Source organism: Dama dama, chromosome X, assembly GCF_033118175.1.
Source record: "Dama dama isolate Ldn47 chromosome X, ASM3311817v1, whole genome shotgun sequence".
Lineage (NCBI taxonomy): Eukaryota > Metazoa > Chordata > Mammalia > Artiodactyla > Cervidae > Dama > Dama dama.
Window position 1 is genome coordinate 161,524,095 of NC_083714.1, and position 21,751 is coordinate 161,545,845.

Genomic DNA, 21,751 nt, shown 5'->3' on the forward strand with positions numbered 1-21,751 from the left:
GCTGCACAATTTCTGACCGATAACCTTTGAGGCAAAGGACGATCCATAAAAACATAGATTTTCTTTACAGCAAAATGTAGCATCTGGAGTAGAGCTTGACCGAACATCCAATTCTACAATAAGCTTTGACTACCTCCCCCAGCCCTTATCTCTTGTATGGCCCGAGTCTTTGTCCATGGAACTGAGGATCAGACCCTGGGCTTTTAAGAGAAGTGAATACTTCCTCTTGGGTGACCACCCACAAGATATATTATTACAATGATGACAGCTATTACTGAACGATAGACTGTGCTGAATTTCAAATGCAGTCGAATCTTTTGTTTCCTTGTTACCCATCCCTTCCTGACTCCTGGATGACAACACTGATGTTCAGCAATAATGGCTGCATATTTTTGAGTTCCGTTATGGAAGGCTGGTGAGTCAGAGAATATGAAGGGACAAGAGACAGTTGAGGTAGAAAAACTGCCTTTAGCTGCGTGATTATTTTTCTCGAAGTTAGTGAGAACAGGAGACATTCTTTTGGTATGTTTCAAAAAGATACTCAAAAATGATCAATTTTTTTGGTACCATGTCAATCTTTTTTCAGGGAATTCAACATGGTTTTCCAAAGGAAGTCATTTTGGTCCTGGTCTCTTTGGTTTCAGAAACAATGTCATGTTTTTAGAATTGAGAATAGATAAAGCTCCTGTCGTGTGATGCCAGACATTCTATTTTAATGTTTTTACCTTTCATCTTCTATCCAATGATGTATAATATGCTATTTACTTACGTATCTATACAAAGACATAATTATAAATTATGCAATTAGAAAGTCACTTCGAAACCTAATTAATACAGAAATGTTACACATGAAATTTCAATCAGTTTGTAATCCACTGCCTGAAACTTCCTGAATAGGAAACTGATGGTGTTTGTTAATCATTAATGATTTATACAATGTGAGATTTCTTACTGCAAACATGAAGTCTGTTGGAAGGAATATGAAAGATACTCTCCCATATCTGCATATGAAAAGGACTTTAGAAGTCATCACATTCTGAAATATCTGTATAATATATAGCTGATCAAATAAAGAAGGATGCTTTTGAAAGTAAATTGGATGCTATTTAAAACTATGTTAGGATAACAGCCATAAATTGGGAAGTGGGGTTCTGTCCAAACACTCATTTTTTACCCCCCAAGAAAACTCTGACCAAACGACTGACTTCCTTAGGATAAACAGAGACTGTTCAAAAGACGCCCCCAGGGGCAAACAGTTATGGCTAAATTCGACCCTCCAGGCTACCTGTCTCCTGATTAACTCAGTACATCACACACCATTGAGCTGCATATGTGATATTGCTCAGGGAGCTGTATATCATGAATTCTTCCAACTCTAACTCAACCCTTTGCCTCTTTACTTCCCATGATGTTCTAGACAAATCTTGTTACCTTGGGCACAGTGACCAGGAACTGACTCTCCCCCTTTGAAAAAGCATCATGCCTAGACAGGGTGAATTTTGGCAGAAGGTCAGTAAACAGAGTACCCTTAGTTTTAATCAGCTTTTAACGAGGGCAAAAATCTTCCCAACCTTCTTTACAATATTAGTGAACCACTGATATAAAACATGATGATGTTTATTTTGTATGTCTCAAATACTTCCTCATATTTCAAACCAACATTTTACCCTCCACTATATTTAAGATAGATAACCAAGAAGGTCCTACTGTTTAGCACAGGGAACAATATTCAGTATTTTATTATAATCTGTAAGAGATAAGAATCTGAAAGTCGCTCAGTCATGTCCAACTCTTTGTGATCCCATGGACTATACAGTCCTTGGAATTCTCCAGGCCAGAATACTGCAGTGGGTAGCTGTTCCCTTCTCCAGGGGATCTTCCCAACCCAGGGATGGAACCCAGGTCTCCCTCACCGCAGGCGGATTCTTTACCAGCTGAGTGACCAGGGAAGCCCAAGAAGACTGGAGTGGGTAGCCTATACCTTCTCCAGTGGATCTTCCTGACCCAGGAATCAAACTGGGGTCTCCTGCATTGCAGGCAGATTCTTTACCAACTTAGCTATCACAGAAACCCATAGATAGATAAATAGATGGATAGATAGACCCAAACTCCCTAACTATCCCTTCTCCCCTTCCTTCTCCCCAGTAACTATAAGTTCATCCTCCAAGTCTGTGAGTCTGTTTCTATTTTGTAAATAAGTTCATTTGTACCATTTCTTTTTAAATTCCACATATAAGGGATGTCATGCTCTCTTCCTCTGACTGACTTCACTTAGTATGACAGGTCCATTCACGGTGCTACAAATGGCATAATCTCATTCTTTTTAATGTCTGCGTATTGTTTCATTGAAATGGCAGCCCACTCCAGTCTTCTTGCCTGGAGCATCCCACGGACAGAGGAGCCTGGCGGGCTACAGTCCGTGGGTTCACAAAGAGTCAGACACGACTGAAGCGACTTAGCACATTATTTCATTGTGTATATGGAGTTCTGACTTTGACTTCAGAATGCACAAGAAAGAAAGGAGATAAAGGCGAGTCCACATGTTTGTGGTCTCATCCTGTTGAGAATGGAATTGCCCTTTTCTGATGTGGAGTAAACAGTGGAGGAGATGGGGGCAGGCTGAGGGAGTGGTTGAGAAAGGGATCTCTTACACAAACTGTAACCTGGGGCTCAGAGAGATTTGGGCTTTTTCAAGATTCACTGAATTCTGTTTCACGGGCTTCGAAAATCTCTCTTACAAAAGCTGTATTTCCCCCACTCTGATTTCACGTGGCCCTATTTCAGTTTAACCTTATCTTTCGCTTCCTGCCTTGAGACATTACTGAGACCTTGAGGAAGGAGCTAATTCAATCCGGGACTCCTATACTTTTCCTCCCAGCTCCCCTAAGCTTTGGTGGGTACCGAATCTGAGTCCCAAGAAATCATTAGTGACAATTTAAGCAGTGTTAAACATATTCAGTTCAGTCAATTCAGTCGCTCAGTCGAGTCTGACTCTTTGCAACCCCACGGACTTCAGCACGCTAGGCCTCCCTGTCCATCACTCTGGAGCTTGCTCCAATTCATGTCCATCAGCTCAGTGATTCCATCCAACCGTCTCATCCTCTGTCATCTGCTTGTCCTCCTGCCTTCAATCTTTCCCAGCTATGTATTAGTCTCTAGTCTCCTGCCCTCATATTAGTTAATTAATATTTACTTCTATTAATTAATAAATATTAATATTCATTAATATTTCCAAGCTACATATTAGTGCCAATTTACCAGCCTACTACAGGAGACTTCTCCTCTCTCTGCAACTTTTTCAGGGCCTGAGCTCACTCAGCATTTTAGACATGTGGCACACAGCTCCTTCAGATTTAATTCTTCAGTTTAGATTACTTTGGATGGCACAATATATTGAAAACGTACTCAAACTGACTCTGAAAAGAATGGTGTATATTGGTTTACAGAGCTTGAATTCAGATACGAGCGCCGTTTTCCAGGCTGCCTTAACCAGAAACCCTCATCCCGTGTTTGTTGAGATCCCTGTGGCTTTGTCTGATTCTGAGGGTCGGCTTCAGTCTCAGGCGGCTGTGCTTCATAGTGTCAGAATGGCTGCCACATTCCAGCCATCAACCCAACACCAGTGTTCCCATAGGAGAGAGGCAGCGGCCCTACATGAGAAGGTGGAGTCACAAGATTAACTGTGATGGGACCATTTGGGACATGGGGCCCACCATGTGCAGATTAGTTCAAACTGAGACAACCCACGGCCATGGTGTGAGTAGGTTCATCGTCCACTGGGGTATATGGGCCGTGTGGACAAGAGACGGCTGTGGAGGGACTTCCCTGGTGGTCTGTTGCTTAAGACTCTGCCTTCCAATGCAGGGTATGTGAGTTTAAACTGGGGTCCAGGAACCAAGATCCCACATGCCCTGTGGGCAAAAAAGAAAAGAAACAGAAAATGGAAGCGATGTTGTAGCTTATTCAATAAAGACATCAAAAAGAATCTTAAAAAAAAAAAGAGAGAGAGATGCATATGGAAATAAAAATTTCAGTGGCATTTCAAAGGGGGTTTAAATGAATGCGCATAAGATAGCCTGTTTGCCTTCTATGGTTATTTTGTCAATACGTATTCATCACACAGACACACATACACACACACCCTAGTTAACTGCTTCTACTTTTAAGTGGTCACATGTGCACATATTGTTGGTGTTCAATCGCCCAGTCATGTCTGGCTCTTTGTGACCCCATGGACCAGGCTTCCTTATCGCTCACCATCTATATGTAAATATGCATGAGGTGTTGATAGCTCGCTTGGTAAAGAATCCGCCTGCAATGCAGGAGACCCCAGTTCGATTCCTGGGTGGGGAAGATCCCCTGGAGAACGGAACGGCTACCCACTCCAGTATTCTTGGGCTTCCCTGGGTGGATCAGCTGGTTAAGAATCCTCCTGCAATGCGGGAGACCTGGGTTCGATCCCTGGATTGGGAAGATCCTCTGGAGAAGGGAACAGCTACCCACTCCAGTATTTTGGCCTGGAGAATCCCATGGAGTCCATGGGGTCGCAAAGAGTCAGACACGACTGGGCGACTGTCACTTTTTCATGAGCTGTTGTGATAGGCAGGATCCAAGTTGGCCGCAGGTGGTATCCACCTCATGATATTTATACCCTCATCTTATCCCCTCCCTTCATTGTCAGCCACCTTAAGGCACATCTTCTAATAAAGAGAATACAGCAGAAACTTTCCTGGTGGCCCACTGGTTAAGACTCTGGGCTTCCCAATGCAGGGAGCTCAAGTTCAATCCCTGGCTGGGGGACTAAAATCTCACATGCCACATGTCATAGCCTAAAAGAAGAAAAATTCCTAAGAAACTCATTTCAAATTAAAAGCAAAGAAAGACAGAAAATGAACGAACATGTCTGAAAAAGAGGAATAGGGCAAAATACCAGGATGTCACTTCTGAGACTAGGATGCCACCTTGGCCACCATCTCTGCTTTGCTTGTGCCAAGGGAAGCCAGCTGCCGTGTTTGGAGCTGTCCCACGGAGAAGATTACCTGTAAAAAAAAATGCCATCTCTCTCCAACAGTCAGCAGGGACCTAAATCCTGCTAGTGTTATGTCAGCAAGCTTGGAGTGAACCCTTCCCCAGCCGAGACTTCGGACAGGACCCCAGCCCCAGGTGACATTTGGCTTCCCAGGTGATGTTTGTGGTAAAGAACCCCCTTGCCAAGGCCGGAGACGTAATAGATGTGAGTTCGATCCCTGGGTCAGGAAGATCCCCTGGAGGAGGAAATGGCAACCCACTCCAGTATTCTTGCCTGAAGGATCCCGTGGTCCATGGGGTCACAGAGCGTCGGACACAACTGAGGCGACTTAGCACGCAAATGCACCCAGGTGACATTTAATTGCACCCTTGCAGCAATTCATAATTTCTAGAATATCCAACTCAAGGGCTTCTAAATTTTTGACCTGCCGAATCTGTGAGATAAGTTATGGCTTAAGTTGCTTACTTGGTGGGTATGTTTTTAATGCACCATTAACTGATACAGTTACAAGAGCTCTGAATTGGAACCCAATTAAATTTTCAACACCAGGGGCTCGGACACCCACATGACCGTGCACCCACGTGGGGAGAGTGGAGTCAAGCCATTTCAGTGAGAACATTAGTCATCTACTTACCACACTGACAACTGCAGGCAAGAATCTTAACCTTCTCTGTGATCCTCGTTTCTCTGTAAGGAATAGTAAGCACTTCGTAGGGTTACTGCAAAGGTGAACTGACTAAGTCCATTACTCAAGAAAGCAGAAAGTAAGCCATCAGGAGCAGTAAGATTTTTTTTTTTCAATGACTGTATTACTATTAAAATGCAAGTACCCCAGGAATATTTATGAATATGGGGACTGTTTGCTACCTAGTAAGTTTAAATTCAGGTTATAAAATTGTATGTTAATGCTTAGACAAAATGACCGGGGTGGGGGGTTGCGTGTTAAACTGTAAGTTGACTAAAGTTGATTGTGATAATGGTGTCACAAGTCTATGAATACACTGAAAACCAGCAAAACCTTTCGTTTTATGCTTTACACTGTAAAGCATACAGGTGAACTGTATGGGATGGGAATTACAGGTCCATAAAGCTGTTTTTTTTAAAAAAAAAAATGCCAGACATGTTTTCTCAAAGTGGTAGACTTCTGCTTGCTTCATTAACCATTTCAGTATTCTCTACCGTGACCATGTACTTTTTATCATCTTATTAAAGACCTAATGATGACTCCAATTTAAAATGACAAGCAGTAAACAGGCGTATAGTAGATATGCTTGTCTACCCTCCATTATCGGAATTTATCTCAAGTATGTTGCGTTTGGTATCGATTCACCATTCCTGTGAACTAAACAGGCAGAAAACAAATTTTTTATTTTATTTCGTTTTGTTATCTGTTTAGTGCCAACACTTTATAAATATGTGTAAGAAAATCTGGTTGCTGTGATGACTATTATTTCATTTGATGGGATAAAGTAACTATTGTGAATGATCTCCCAATATATTTTCTTACACAGTTAAGTCCTCTATATGGACTATATAGTCCATGGAATTCTCCAGGCCAGAATACTGGAGTGGGTAGCCTTTTCCTTCTCCATGAGGATCTTCCCAACCCAGGGATGGAACCCACGTCTCCCACATTGCAGGTGGTTTCTTTACCAGCTGAGCCACAAGGGAAGCCCCCTATATACAAACCCCCTCTATACCCTATATACAAACCTTCTAGTTGCAAATTTTCCGAGGATGAGCGTTCATTCATATGGGCAATTGTGGAAGTTAGTTCATGTGTCTGGTATGCATTGTCCTGTGTGTGCCGCATCTTCCAAGTGAGAGCGCTCTTGTATGGTTTACTGTGCAGTAAAGTGTAGAGTTGGAGAAGGACATGCCTACCCACTCCAATATCCTTGCCTGGAGAATCCCATGGATAGAGGAGCCTGATGGGCTGCAGTCCGTGGGGGTCACAAAGAGTCAGGCACGACTGAGTGACTAACACACACACACACACACACACACACACACACACAATGTGTAGGGTATCTTTATTTCAAGCCTAGTGATAGAGCTGGTTACTTTGCAGGCTCAGTTGCTCACTCCTGTCTGACTCTTTGCAGACCCCATGGACTGTGGCCCGCCAGGCTTCTCTGTCCATGGGATTCTCCAGACCAAGAATCCTGGAGTGGGCTGCCATGCCCTCCTCCAGGGGATCTTCCTGACCCAGGCACCAAACCCACATCTCCTGCGTTGGCAGGGGGAGTGCTTACCACCGAGCGACCCGGGAAAGTCCCAGCTGGTTCCACACTGTACTTTTTAAGGTGTTGTACCGTACGGTTAAATGTTTGGTACCTGTTTGTTTCTCGTGTATTATTTGTGTGGCAAATATTATAAGCCTTTCAGAGGACAGTACTGTGTAGGCAACTGTGTTAGTTGGGGACCTAAGCTAGCTGTGTTGAATTGACAAATTGGACTTAGGAACACACTCTTTGGAATGGAAGGCATTCATACGTAGGGGATTTACGGTCACTTGCCTTCGGACCCAGTCTGAAACACTGAGAAAGAACTCCAAGGATGCAAAGGATGTGTGCTTTACAGAGTCTTAATTCATGGGTTCCTATTTACCCAGAACTGTGGCAAATGTGTCCCTTTGATTACCTATTGGAATACTCTAGTCAGTCCGGTAAGGCAGGTCTGTAGGCTGCTTCTGGAAGGGCTCTGTGACCCCCGCCTCCTTGGTATCCATGCCCTCCGTTCATTTCTTTCCTTGGTGTGTGTGGGACCTGATGACCTTCTCCTAACGCACAGAGAACTACAGACGTGATTGAGTCTCTCTTCTATGTGGCTATGGTGGTTCAGTCGCTCCGTCTCCAAAGAGATTACGTTTATAGGCAAATGCATTCTTCGCTGAGTAAATTGAAATGGAGTCCATAAGAAGCATTTGTTGCTATTGTTCAGTCCCTTAATCGTGTCCAACTCCTTTGGGACCCCATGGACGGCAGCACGCCCGGCCTCCCTGTCCCTAACAATCTCCCAGAGTTTGCCCAAGTTCATGTCCATTGAGTCGGTGATGCCATCCAACCCTCTCATCCTCTGTCGTCCCCTTCTCTTCCTGCCCTCAATCTTTCCCAGCATCAGGGTCTTTTCCAATGAGTCAGTTCTTCGCATCAGGTGGACAAAATATCAGAACTTCCAGCTTCAGCATCAGTCCTTCCAATGAGTATTCAGGGTTGATGTTCCTTACGATGGACTGGTTTGACCTCCTTGCTGTCCAAGGAATTCTCAAGAGTCTTCTCCAGCACCACAATTAGAAAGCATCAGTTCTTCAGCGTTTACCTTTCTTTATGGTCCAGCTCTCACATCCATGCGTGACTACTGGAAAAACCATAGCTTTGACTATGCAGATGTTTGTGGGCAAAGTGGTGTCTCTGCTTTTTAACAGGCTGTCTAGGTTTGTCATAACCTTCCTTTCAAGAAGCAAGTATCTTCTAAATTCATGGCCAGTGTCTAAATATGACCAGTGTCTAATTTCATAATGTAAATAACTGCTAGGGTTATGTTAAAAATAAGAAAACTGTGTAAGTTTCTACAAAATAGTGCAATAGCATGTCCACTTGATAGTTTACATCAGCCTAGTATAGTAAAATTTTTTATTGAAATACCATAACTAGAAAATACAAAAATTTTTGTAGAGTATCATACATTTTTGTAGTCATAGTCATATTGATATTGCAGGCATTCCAGTGTGAGAAAACTGAGGTTATGTGGATCACATATCAAACGGTGACTAGTTAAAAGATAAATTCAAAGTAAAACGAAAAAAATAAACATAATATGATCTTCTCTTCCACATAAATCAACATTCAGAATCTCATCTAAGAGGCTATGTACAGTTGCCATGGATGCATAGCTATTTTTGTCCTAAAGATAAAACCAGCATCATTGCTTCATAATGATGAGAATGTTTTGAACATTACTGAACAATTCCCTGTTTTCAAACAGTGAACTTATTAACTCAAGATGATCAATTAAGAAAGAATTAGTAAAGTTCAAAGGAGACTTCACTTGGATTTATGAAGATGAGGAAAATATCATTTTCTGGAAATTATATAATACGGAAGGCTTGAGTGAGTTCATCTGTAATATTTCACTGAAGTACACACTCAAGGGCTTGCAGCAGTATGCTCAGATAATGACTAAAAACAATGAAGAGAAGGAACGCAAAGGGTTCAGAATTTGATTTGGATCTTTTATAAATTATTCAGAAATGTACACTAGATAGCTTAAAGCTGCAATGAATGTGCCCGTAAAAGGTATATATTTTTTCAAAAATAATCTAAATACCCTTGTCAGTGAATAGCTTAATTTGTTAATCAAAATATCGACAAGTGGTTTTTAAAAAATTTTATTTACTGATTTGCCTGTGTCAGGTCTTAGTTGCAACTTGCAGGCTTACCCCATGACATGTAGTGTGTGAGACCCTAGTTCCCTGACCAGGGATCAAAGCCACATGCCCTGTATTACATGGTAGATCCTTAGCCACTGGCCCACCACGGAAGTCCCCCAAATATCACTGGTTTTAAGTCATCAGGGACTGTATGTGAGGAAGATATAGGACTATTCAGAACACAAATTCAGAAACCAGCTCTATTCATCAGCTGTGTCATTTTGAGCAAGACATTTATCCTCTCTCAAATTCAATGTATTGAGCTGTAAAATGAGAAAAAAAAACAACGCCCACAATAAGGATGTCATGAGCAAACAGTGTTAAACACGCTGACTAAACACGTGAAATATTTAGTGTAGTGGCCGTCATACATCTTCATTCATGGGAGATGTTATCATCATGGACTTGTCACAAGAGCTGGCCAGTGAACGACATCATTCTAAAACCCAGATCATGGCATCTGGTCCCATCACTTCGTGATAAATAAATGGGGAAAGAGTGGAAACTGACAGATTGATTTTCTTGGGCTCCAAAATCTCTGTGACCGGAGACTGCAGCCATGACATTAAAATCTGCTTGCTCCTTGAAAGAAAAGCTATGAGAAACCTGCACACAATGTATTAAAAAGCAGAGGTGTCACTTTGCCAACAAAGGTCTGTTTAGTCAAAGCTGTGGTTTTTCCAGTAGTCATGTATGGATATGAGAGCTGGACAGTAAAGAAGGCTGAGCGCTAAAGAATTGATGCTTTTTTTTTTTTTAAAGAATTGATGCTTTTTAACTGCGGTGCTGGATAAGACTCTTGAGAGTCCTTTGGACTGCAAGGAGATCCAACCAGTCCATCCTGACGGAAATCAGTCCTGAATGCTCATTGGAAGGACTGATGCTGAAGCTGAAACTGCAGTCCTTTGGCCACCTGATGCGAAGAGTTGACTCATTGGAAAAGACCCTGATGCTGGGAAAGATTGAAGACAGGAGGAGAAGGGGATGACAGAGGGTGAGGTGGTTGGACGGCATCACCGACTCGATGGACAGGAGTTTGAGCAAGCTCCAGGAGTTGGGGATGGACAGGGCGGCCTGGCGTGCTGCAGTCCATGGGGGTCACAAAGAGTTGGACGTGACGGAGCGACTGAACAGTAACATGAAATATGTGCTTAAAAGGCTTTCCTCCTGCTGGAGGAAGAACCAGAGAGCCAAGAAGAGGAGCTGGGGGCAAATCGCTGTGAATGGAGGGGACTTTGAAAATGTTCGTGGGAGACCTGTTCTATAGACAGGAGTGTAAACAAAGGGGGATCCTATTGCTGTTTCCTCAAGGCTGTGTGTGTGTATAAGTGAGACAGACTGTGAAGCACATGATCATGCCTGTTTCCTGCAACCAGATCAAATCAAAGTGACTGGGGAAATATATAGAAGCCAGGGGAGCAACTGGTGTTGATCCCCCAAAATCGATATATTTTTTAAATTGGAATATAGTTGGTTTCCAATCTTGTGTTAGTTTCTGCTCTACAGTGAAGTGATTCAGCTACACGTAACATACACCCCCTTTTTTTTTTTTGGAGGGGGGTTTCCTTCCCATTTCGTTCCCCCAGAGAGCTGTGAATAGAGTTCCCTGTGCTGTATAGTAGGTTATTCTTCGCTACCTATTTTATGCATGCATATTAAGTTGCTTCAGTCATGTCTGACTCTTTGCAACCCTATGGACCTTAACCCGGCAGGCTCCTCTGTCCATGCGGATTCTCCAAGCAAGAATAGTAGAGTGGGTTGCCATGCCCTCCTCCAGGGGATCTTCCCGTTGCACGGGTCAAACCCGCGTCTCTTATGTCTCCTGCATCGGCAGGCAGGTTCTTTTCACCACCAGTGCTACCTTATATGTCAGTCTCAACCTCCCAGTTCATCTCACCTTTTCCCCTCCCCTTGGTGGCCATAACTTTGTTGTCTGTGTCTGCGTCTCTATTTCTGCTTTTCCAGTAAGTTCATCTCCACCATTTTTCTAGAGTCCACACGTACGTATTAATACATAACATTTATTGTTGTCTTCCTGACTTCCTTCACTCTCTCTGACCGTGTCTAGGTCCATCGGCATCTTGTCCCTTTTCACGGCTGAGTAATATTCCATCTTGTGTCTGTCCCGCATCCAGACAGAGGTAGGACCTTCAGACCTTACAGGGACGGCAGGGTGACGGGGTGTCTTCACCTATGGATGGGCCATGGGAAGGGCGTCAGCTTTAGTCCCAGTCCTTTCCAGTTGCTATAACAAATACCATAGACTGGGTGGCTCGTGAAAGGTGTAAATGTATCCCTCTCAGTCCTGGAGGTTGGTCCAAGATGAAGGCTAGGGCAGACACGCTGTCTGGTGAGATCCCATTTCCTGGTTCATGGACAGCTGTCTTCTCACTGTGTCCTCCCAGGGTGGAAGGGGTGATGGAGGCTCTCTGGGGTCTCTTCTTTGAGAACGTTAGTCCCACTTATGGGCTTCCCAGTGGCGCTATTGTTAAAGAACCTGCCTGCCAACGCAAGAGACATAAGAGATGTGGGTTTGATCCCTGGATCAGGAAGATCCCCTGGAGGAGGGCAAGGCAACCCACTCCAGTATTCTTGCCTGGAGAATCCCCATGGACAGAGGAGCCTGGTGGGCTACAGTCCGTGGGATCACAAAAGAGTCAGACACGACTGAGCCACTAAACTGAAGTGATTAATATAATACAGGTAGTTATTCACTTCCAGAACTCAGCACAATAATGTGACAGCCGTGGAAGTTCACAAGGACTGTTCTGAAAACCTTAAGCATCCAGCTTCGCAATGAAAAGCGCTTCTTTATTGTTTTTAATTGTGAACAGCGGTTTTCTTTTTTCCTTTATATATTATAGACTTACTAAACTCTCCCTAGGATCTGACCTGCAGTAACAATGCCCTTCCACTAAAAACATGAATAATGTTTAAAGGAAATCATTTGCTATTTGAAAAAGGAATATTGGAGTTGACGAGTGGGTTGGTAGTTCTACTGTATCAGATGCTTGGTGGGGGAGATATCTTGAAATATGAAATTGGAAAGCAAGATCCCTCATCTTTGAGGACCTTCAAAGATCAAGGCTTATAAATACAAGCCACAGTGGAAAATAGCTTAATGTGAAGCCCCAAACCACCTTCTTGTGGCTTCAAATAATAAACGCAAAGGCAGAGTGTTACACAGGTTTGTATAAGATCACTGAGAAATTAGAGAGAAAAAATAAAGCCTTAGGAAAAATGTTCCATTACAGGGCTATAATAAGTGTGAAAGTGTTCATTACTCAGTCATGTCGGACTGTTTGTGACCCCCACCCCGGACTCTACCTCTGTCCATGGGATTCTCCAGGCAAGAATACTGGAGTGGGTTGCCATACCCTTCTCCAGGGGATCTTCCCAATTCAGGGATCAAATCCAGGTCTCCTGCATAGCAGGCAGAGTTTTTACTGCCTAAACAACCCGGGAAGCCCACAGGGCTATATTGAATGAATACAAAAATACACACCAGCGTGCGCTCTTTACAGGAAAAATAAAAGCGTGAAACTAAACTTAGAAACTCCTTACAGAGTACTGGCCTCTGTAAATAGGCATCTGGTCTTTGTGTTTGGGGATTAAATCATAAATTATGATTCTTACTTCTTCCTGGAACATTAGACCTGTGACTGCACCCCCTCTTTATGAGGGGTCACTTGCTTTTGTATGGCCCCATAGGCACACTCATTGGGCAGTGATCTCAGTGAGTCAGGATAAGCTTCTCACGCACAAAGACAGATTGGTTCGCACATTATGGAAGAGTTGAAAAAGTCTGCATTTTTGGGGGGTGGGTAGATTTAATTGTCCCCCAAAGGTGACATTTCTGTGTGTGCTGTCTCTACTTCTTGTAAACTTTCAGGGGCCACATAGGTTTCTATGGGCAGTAAATTGCACATATATTTCCAAAGGTTCCATGGTTTCCCATCTAGAAAATATTACTTTTGGTCTCCAATATGCAGATTATCTAGTTAACACAGGTTTTAACATGCCCGCCCCGCCACCCCCTGCCACCCCGTCCTAACAGTTTTGTAGAAATTGTGATGGTATTTTTGTTAGTGAACTGTGTCCTCTTTACTGAAATTATGAGTTGGTAGTGGTCATAACTGGCCATTTGTAGGGCAGGGAAAAGCCACTTACTGACATCAGACACACTTACAAGACAGAGGAGAGAGGATGCTATGTAGCAGAAAAAGAATGAAATGTGATATTATCTTCTCTTCGGGTTGACTCACACCCTCTTTGAGAAGGCCAAAGACACGCTTAGAAAATTGCATAACCACAGCATAGCAGGGGGCTGTGTGCTAAAGAGAGATACCCATGGGGTGTGGAGGGAAGCAAAAGACTAGGTTTCAGGGAAGCAAGCAGAAGTTCGAAGGAAGCCCTCAAGCAAGACATTGATTTTGAACCTCCTCCCTTATCTCAAAGTTTCATTGTTCTATTTCCTTTTTTACCCCCACAGTGGTTTTGCATATAGTTGCTATAGAATTTTACCTAAGTCACAGTTCTATAATATAAGGGTTCCTAATTTGTAACAGTTGCACTCCATTTAAAGTTATTATAACATATTGCCCATGTTGCCTTTCCTGTGCTATGCAATACATCCTTGTCTCTTATTTTATACCTAAAACCTTGTATCACTTATGCAGGTTCCATCCGTGGGTGGGGAAGATCCCCTGGAGAAGGGACTGACAACCCACTGCAGTATTCATGCCTGGAGAATCCCATGGAGAGAGGAGCCTGGTGGGCTACAGTCCATGGGGTCCCAGAGAGTCAGACTCGAGTGAAGAACTAAGACGCAAAGCAAAATATTCTTGCAATGTCTCAAACTGTGTCACCATGATGATACTTGTGATCAGTCATCTGTGACGTGACTGTTGCCACTCGGTAAAGGCTCAGGTGATGGCATTTCTTAGCAATAAAACATTTTACAATTAAGGTCTGTATGTGGTTTTTAGACACGCTTATTGCAGTCTTCATCGCCTGCAGTATGAGGCAAAGGTTACATTTGTATGCACTGGGTTTGTTTTATTTTTTAGAGTCCACATTTATCATAAAGGATTTCTCTTTCTCTGTCTTCGAATTTCACTTAGCATAATGGCCTCCAAGTCTATCTGTTGTGCCTCAGATGGCAGATTTTCAGTCTGTTTATGGCTGAATAGTCTTCTGTTGGATACATATTGTTATGTCTATATATATATATATATATATATGACATCTTCCTTAACCATTTATCTGTTGATGGACATGTAGCTTTCTTCCATATCTTGGCTATTGTAAACAGTGCTGCTATGAACTTTGGGGTGTATGCATCTTTTAGAAAGATTGTTTTGATTTTTTTTCTAGATATATGCCCCAAAGAGTGGATTTGCCGGGTCATATGGTACTTCCGGTTTTAGTTGTTTCAGAAACCCCTATTCTTCTCCACCGTGTTTGCACCAACTTACATTCCCTTCAGTAGCATACAGGGGTTCCCTTTTCTCCTTATCCTCACCGACATTTGTTATTTGTGCTTTTTTTTCTCCCCTTGATGATAGCCATTGTGATAGGTTCTCATCATGAGATGATATCTCAGGGTTGATTTCCTTTAGGCCTGACCGCTCAAGCTTATGGGAGAGTAAATTGTAATAGTGGCTGATTAAACTCACAGCAGTCTTGCCTCCACCCCACCAGAGAAATCTCTGTGACCAAGCTTGTCATGTCAGTTTCAAGATGTATTTTTCCTTAGATCCATCCTTTGTGACATTCTCAGATCGTACGGTGATTCTCCTATTAGGCTGTTTTGGGGTGTGTGGATAATAAGCCACCGTAATCCTTTTTTTTTTAAAACATGATTTGAGAGTGAAAAATGATGTCCTGTATTCTATCACATTCACCCCTCCACTTTTCTCATGTAGGGAATGACTTTGCTAACTAGCCCATTCATTCTGAGTGGGTGATATCTTTAGGAATGCCACAAGTGTGGCAAACAAAATAATTTAGGAACAAACCAGCTTTGCAGTTCTCATCGGCGTTTTCCAGATTTCAGCATCCAGATGGTCTCCTCGGAAGCGTTTGTGAACAGTAGCCGAAACACTAAGCAGTAGACTTAATAATTGGTTACATGGGGACCAATTGACTTCTGTGTTGATGCAGACTACGCCGTAATATACCCTATATACCTAATCTGTGAGGAATTTAAAGATGTGTAATATCTGTTGACTATATGAAGTCGCGTACCTTTTACTGCCTGTGTTTCTTACTGCCTGGGTTCAGACCTTTGCCATCAGATTATCATCTTGGAGAAGGATAGGATGACAGAGGATGAGATGGTTGGATGGCATCACCGACTCAATGGACATGAGTTTGAGCAAGCTCTGGGAGTTGGTGATGGACAGGGAGGCCTGGCGTGCTGCAATCCATGGAGCCACAAAAAGTCAGACATGACAACTGAACTGAACTGAACTCCTTTGTGAGATAAAATGCACTGTGTGAATGCAGATAGTGACTTCATGTCTGGCTGGAGGTTTGCAGTGATCATTGTCCAGTGAGATTCGGCACATTTAAATTGCATGAATTTCTCTAGTAAATGGACATCACAGGGTATTTCCAGGACTGAGTTTTAGTCCTTGTTATCTCAATCCAACTGACAAGGTTGCAGTGTTTGGTAAAAATCGTAATAAAAGAAACCTTAATCCTGAGTTATATTTGCAGAGCGTCAGATTATAGAAAATGGTGCCCATGGCGAAGACAGTCAGTCTCATTTTAAAGACCGTGATATTTGCTTTGGGAGTCCATGCATTGCAAACAAGCAGTCTTTTCTGGGTTATGTTTATAAATATCTTTAATATCTCAGTGTCTCTTTGCTGAAAGATTCCAAAATTAACTTTTATACCGTAGCATAATTTTCTTACACAGAGAAATAGAGAAACCATAGACACCCAGCCTTGTACTGGCCACAAAAAAAAAAAAGTCACGATTTTTCTTGGAAAGTTCACCCTAGGAATAATTCATCTGATTAGCATATTCCATCAAAGACCCAAGGAGCAGCATGTTCACACCAACTGTGTTTTCACTGTTAGACAACACACATTTATTTTTCAGCCATTCTAACATGACTTGATTGCATTTTGTCTCTGTATGCTAAGAACCATTATCATGACTTTAATCAGACCATCCGAGATACTAGATAATAAGAGTTAGCCGAAATCAAGGTCTGATATCACATATCTCAAAAATTTATCATGTCTGCTTTTTATAATTGCACACGTGACATGAATACTTAAATTTGCTTTCAAATCGCAGTGCCTGACCAGGGCAGAAAGTGTGTTAGTTGCTCAGTCGTGTCCCATTCTTTGTGACGCCATGGACTATAGCCCACCAGGCTCCTCTGTCCATGGGACTCTCCAGGCAGGAATACTGGAGTGGGATGCCATTCCCTTCTCCAGGGGATCTTCCTGACCCAGGGACTGAACCTGGGTCTCCTGTATTGCAGGTGGATTCTTCACTGAACGAACCGCCGGGGACGCCCAACTGCTGTCCAATGTAGAGCATGGTATTAGTTCTGAGTGATCCCCAAAGCACGCTGCGGATACAGAGATCGGATCATTTCTGAAGTCTCCTGCTTCAGTTGTACACCAGAAGCCTTCAGCCTTACAGTTCACCAGTTGCCTTTTCCATGGAGTTTCCCAGAAAGCTTTTCATTTCCTTCGGAAAGCAGAAGGAAAGGGTGTTTTCTCATTGAGGAGACCTTAGGAGCTGGGATGAGGCATCCGTCTGTGTAACGGAAGCCGCAGTTGTTCTTCTGTGAAGGGTCCTTGCACCTTATAGATGAAGGAGAAAATGTGTGTGGTCAGTCGCTCAGTCATGTCCAACCCTCTGTGACCCCGTGGACTGTAACCTACCGCAGGCTCCTCTGTCCATGGGGTTTCCCAGGCAAGAATACCGGTGTGGGTTGCCATTTCCTTCTCCAGAACAGAGAGTGAGGAAACTGGAAAAGATAGACCAGAAGTACATGAGGAGGTCAGAAATAAACCAAGTCAGACGTCAGTGATTGAGAAGGCATTATTACCCCGTAGCAAGAGCCGATATGGAGGACTAAAAACACAGCTTGAATAACATGGTGCTTTATTTGCAGAGATTGCACATTTTTCAGAATAGCTAATAATTGTATTGTTTTCAAGATTCACACTTAACCTTGTTTGTTTTTTTTTTTCTTAAATAATTATCTTCTATAAATCTGTAACAGGGCTAGTTATGTGGGTCACAAATCTGTACACATACCCATTCATGTTTTTTTTTTTTTTTTATCTCTAATGAGCACATAAGACCGAATTTGTTTTCCTCAGATTATTCCATGATTGCTAAGGATATTAACTCTAATAACATTCACGTCTAATGACATGTAAATTAATTTCTTTTTGACCTACTCTTGATGGTTGGATGGCATCATCGACTCAATGGACATGAATCTGAGGAAACTCCAAGAGACAGTGAAGGACAGGGAAGCCTGACACGCCGCAGTCCATGGGGTCGCAAAGAGTCAGATATGACTTAGCGACTGAACAACAAATTAGATCCTTCTGTGCATATCCACCCACCCTAAAGATCTCTGCCTTGAATTCTGTGTTTAAAAAACCAGGAGCAGTAGAGGTAGAAGCTTGCCATTATGTAACCGTTGAACCTCTGTGTACTAATTAGTGGTTAAATATGTAGCTACAAGATTTAATGGCATCCTAGGAGCAGGAAGTCAGTTTGCATTATAATATCTATACTTTAGCTCCGTTATTGCCAGACCACCTAGCTCTGCGTAACTCAGTTCCTCACCAGTGATGAAAAGGAAGGACTAACGCAAATACTCTTTATTGATATTTTACCGTATGGAGGCCTCCAGCGTGAGGAGATGTTTGTAAAACTTCAGTGTTATATATGATTTTCAGATGTCAATACAGATGGTTAGGTTGCTTTTTCTGTTTGACCCTTAAGCCAATGCAGGAATCGCAAGAGATGTGGGTTCGCTCCCTGGGTCGGGAAGATCCCCTGGAGAAGGACATGGCAACCCACTCCAGTATTCCTGCCTGGAGAATCCCATGGACAGAGGAGCCTGGCGGGCTGCAGCCCATGGGGTCACACAGAGTCAGACACAACTGAAGCGACTGAGCAGGTATTATTGCCATCAGCAGCGAGAGCATCTGGGCAGGCTGGGCTGGGTACCACGCCTCTCCCCGGGTTCCCTCACCTGATGTGAATGTCACGGCTCTCGTTTCTGTCTTCAGGACGTCACCAGTAAAATGGACGAGTGAGTTGAAACTGACAAACCAGCAAGGAACCAGAGTTTAGGTGATGTGTCTGTGTGTGTGTGTGTGTGTGTGTGGTCAGTCGCTTCAATAATATCTGAATGTCTGAGACCCCATGGACTGCAGCCCACCAGGCTCCTCTGTCCATGGGATGCTCCAGGCAAGGATACTGGAGTGGGTTGGCGTTTCCTCCTCCAGGGGATGTTCCCGACTGAGGGATCGAACCTGCGTTTCCAGCGCCTCCTGCATCGCAGACCAATTCTTTACCGCGGAGCCACCGCGGAAGCCCAAAGTGATGTGTAGCTACAGTATACTGACTTTTCGAGTGACAGAGATGCTGTGCGTTCGTGTTGGAGAAAAACCTCCAGACATCAGACACGAGCTTCTTACAGGGAGCTGAAATGTGTTCACTGGGTCAGCAAACACTGGCTGGCCACTCATTTTTATTTCTTTCACGTGTTTATACTACCCATGAGGAGACACACAGGTGTATGACATAAAAGCTCTGTCCTTGGTGTGGTGGTTGATTTTATGTGTCAATTTTGCTGCCTGTATTAGCAGAGACACTTCCTTTCATGGTGCCCATCCTGTTAGCTAAGTGGTAAGATAGTATAATTTCCATTTGCAGATTGGTAAAACTGTGGTCAAGTAATATTTTTATTAAAATGTTTCCACACCAAAAAAAATAAATAAATAAAATAAAATGTTTCCCTATGGTCTGGCTCTTAGTCTTATTTTTTTATGTTAAAATATCCATTAGTAGACTTGATTGGCACCTGTATAAAATTCAGAAAAACCCCTAAGAGAAAGATACTGGCCAATTCTAGAGAGGCGTGTCTGTTCTTTTTTTTTGGAATGGCATTAATACCATATCTTAATTCGAGAGAGAAGCGTTGTAAATTGGGATAAGAAAGATTTGTCGCCTATGAATTTAAAGAGCCCTTAGTAATGAAACTTTATATTCAGTGAAATAGTAATATAAAAATCTCATCGATCTTATAGACACAATATTATTATGATGTTCTCATTTAAAAGACACATATACACAAAAAATAGAAGTAATCCTTAGACAATTTAGTGTATTCCTTCAATGGCATGCTCTTTTTCTTATTTGCCAAAATTTCATTCCATAGTTATTTGATTTCGTTTCTCTCTCCCATATATGATAAGTTTTCAGAGGGGTTATGTCTTGCCCATAGATACATGATTTTTTCCTCTGTGTTTGTTCATTTTTATTGATGTTTCATTGATTTGTAATGCTATATTAATTTCTTCCGTACAGGAAAGTGGCTCAGTTATACACATAGATACATTTTTTAATATTCTTTTCCATTATGGTTTATCACAGAATATTGAATATTGTTTCCCTGTGCTATACCATACCACCTTGTCTATTTCTCTGTGTCTTTGTATACAGCAGGTGTTGATTCAGTGTTTACCACAAGTATTTTTACTGAATCCCTGAGATTGTCATGCTTTACCCTTTGGGATAAGGTCAGGAATTCAAACCTCCTAAACACACCTGGGTACAGAACCCATCTGCTTGCCTTAACTTATGTCTGACCTCCAAGAAACTATTTTACACCTCTATGCTTCAATTTAGACAACACCTGGACAGCGTATTAAAAGGCAGATTCATCACTTTGCCAACAAAGATCCATCCAGGCAAAGCTATGGTTTTCCAGTAGTCATGCACAGATGTGAGAGTTGGCCCATAAGGAAGGCTGAGCGCCGGAGAACCGATGCTTTCAAACTGTGGTGCTGGAGAAGACTCTTGAGAATCTTTGGACAGAAAGGAGATCAAACCAGTCAGTCCTAAAGGAAATGAGTCCTGGATATTCACTTGAAGGACTGATGCTGAAGCTGAAGCTCCAGTACTTTGGCCATCTGATGAGAAGAACTGACTCATTGGAAAAGACCCTGATGCTGGGAAAGATTGAAGGTGGGAGGAGAAGGGGATGACAGAGGATGAGATGGTTGCATGGCATCACCGACTCGATGGACATGAGTTTGAGCAGGCTCTGGGAGATGGTGAAGGACAGGGAAGCCTGGTGGGCTGCAGTCCATGGGGTTGCAAAGAGTCAGACACGACTGAGGGACTGAGCCACAACAGTGATTCAGTTCCCTTATATGCAAAGCAGAGATAATTGTTGCAGTCATTGCATAGGGGCGTGAGGATTCAGTATGTGAGAAGTTCCAGAAACAGGCCAGGCATCATCACGGTCATCATACTAAATTCGCTGATAGCGTTCCGTATTTGGAGGGTCTGTTTAATCGTCTCTTTAACGCAGCAGTACAGCAAACTAGCATTAGGCTGTTTATTCACCATCTATTTATTTTTACAACTAGAGTGTTGAATACCAGTGTTTCCAGAGAAGGGGCTCAGAGCTTTGAAACCCTGCAGAGAAAGTCATGGGGAGAATTTCTGCGTTGCTCATTTCATGAGGAAAATGTTCCGTTGGCTGCTACCATCATTTTAAATATTCATGCAGCCTCCATTTAAATATAGTTAAAGAGGCATTTCCTCACCCACAAATGAAACATAAATTTCAAAGAAAGCATCGGAATGTTCGCGGCAGCAGTGAAGTATTACCTCCTACCCACGTGTGCCTTTAGAAGTGGGTCTTCTCACTGCACTCTGATTCTCTCTACGTGACACCCAGAGAGAAAATATTCCAAGAAAATATTCCAAAACTGTTGATGAAAACTTTTTACCTGTGAATATCGTATGGAAAATAATACAAGTGGCTCTCTGCACTGATTAACACATACCGCTTCAGTGGTCTGCAGGGTAGGCTGAGTTGTGTTTATTAATCAGAATAAAAATCTGCAGACTTGACTAGGCTCAGAGGGAAGAAAACCCACCCGCCAATGCAGGAGACTCAGGTTCGATCCCTGGGCCAGGAAGGTCCCCTGGTTAGGGAAATGGCAACCCGCTTCAGTACTCTTGAATGGGGAAATCCCGTGGACAGAGGAGCCTGGTGG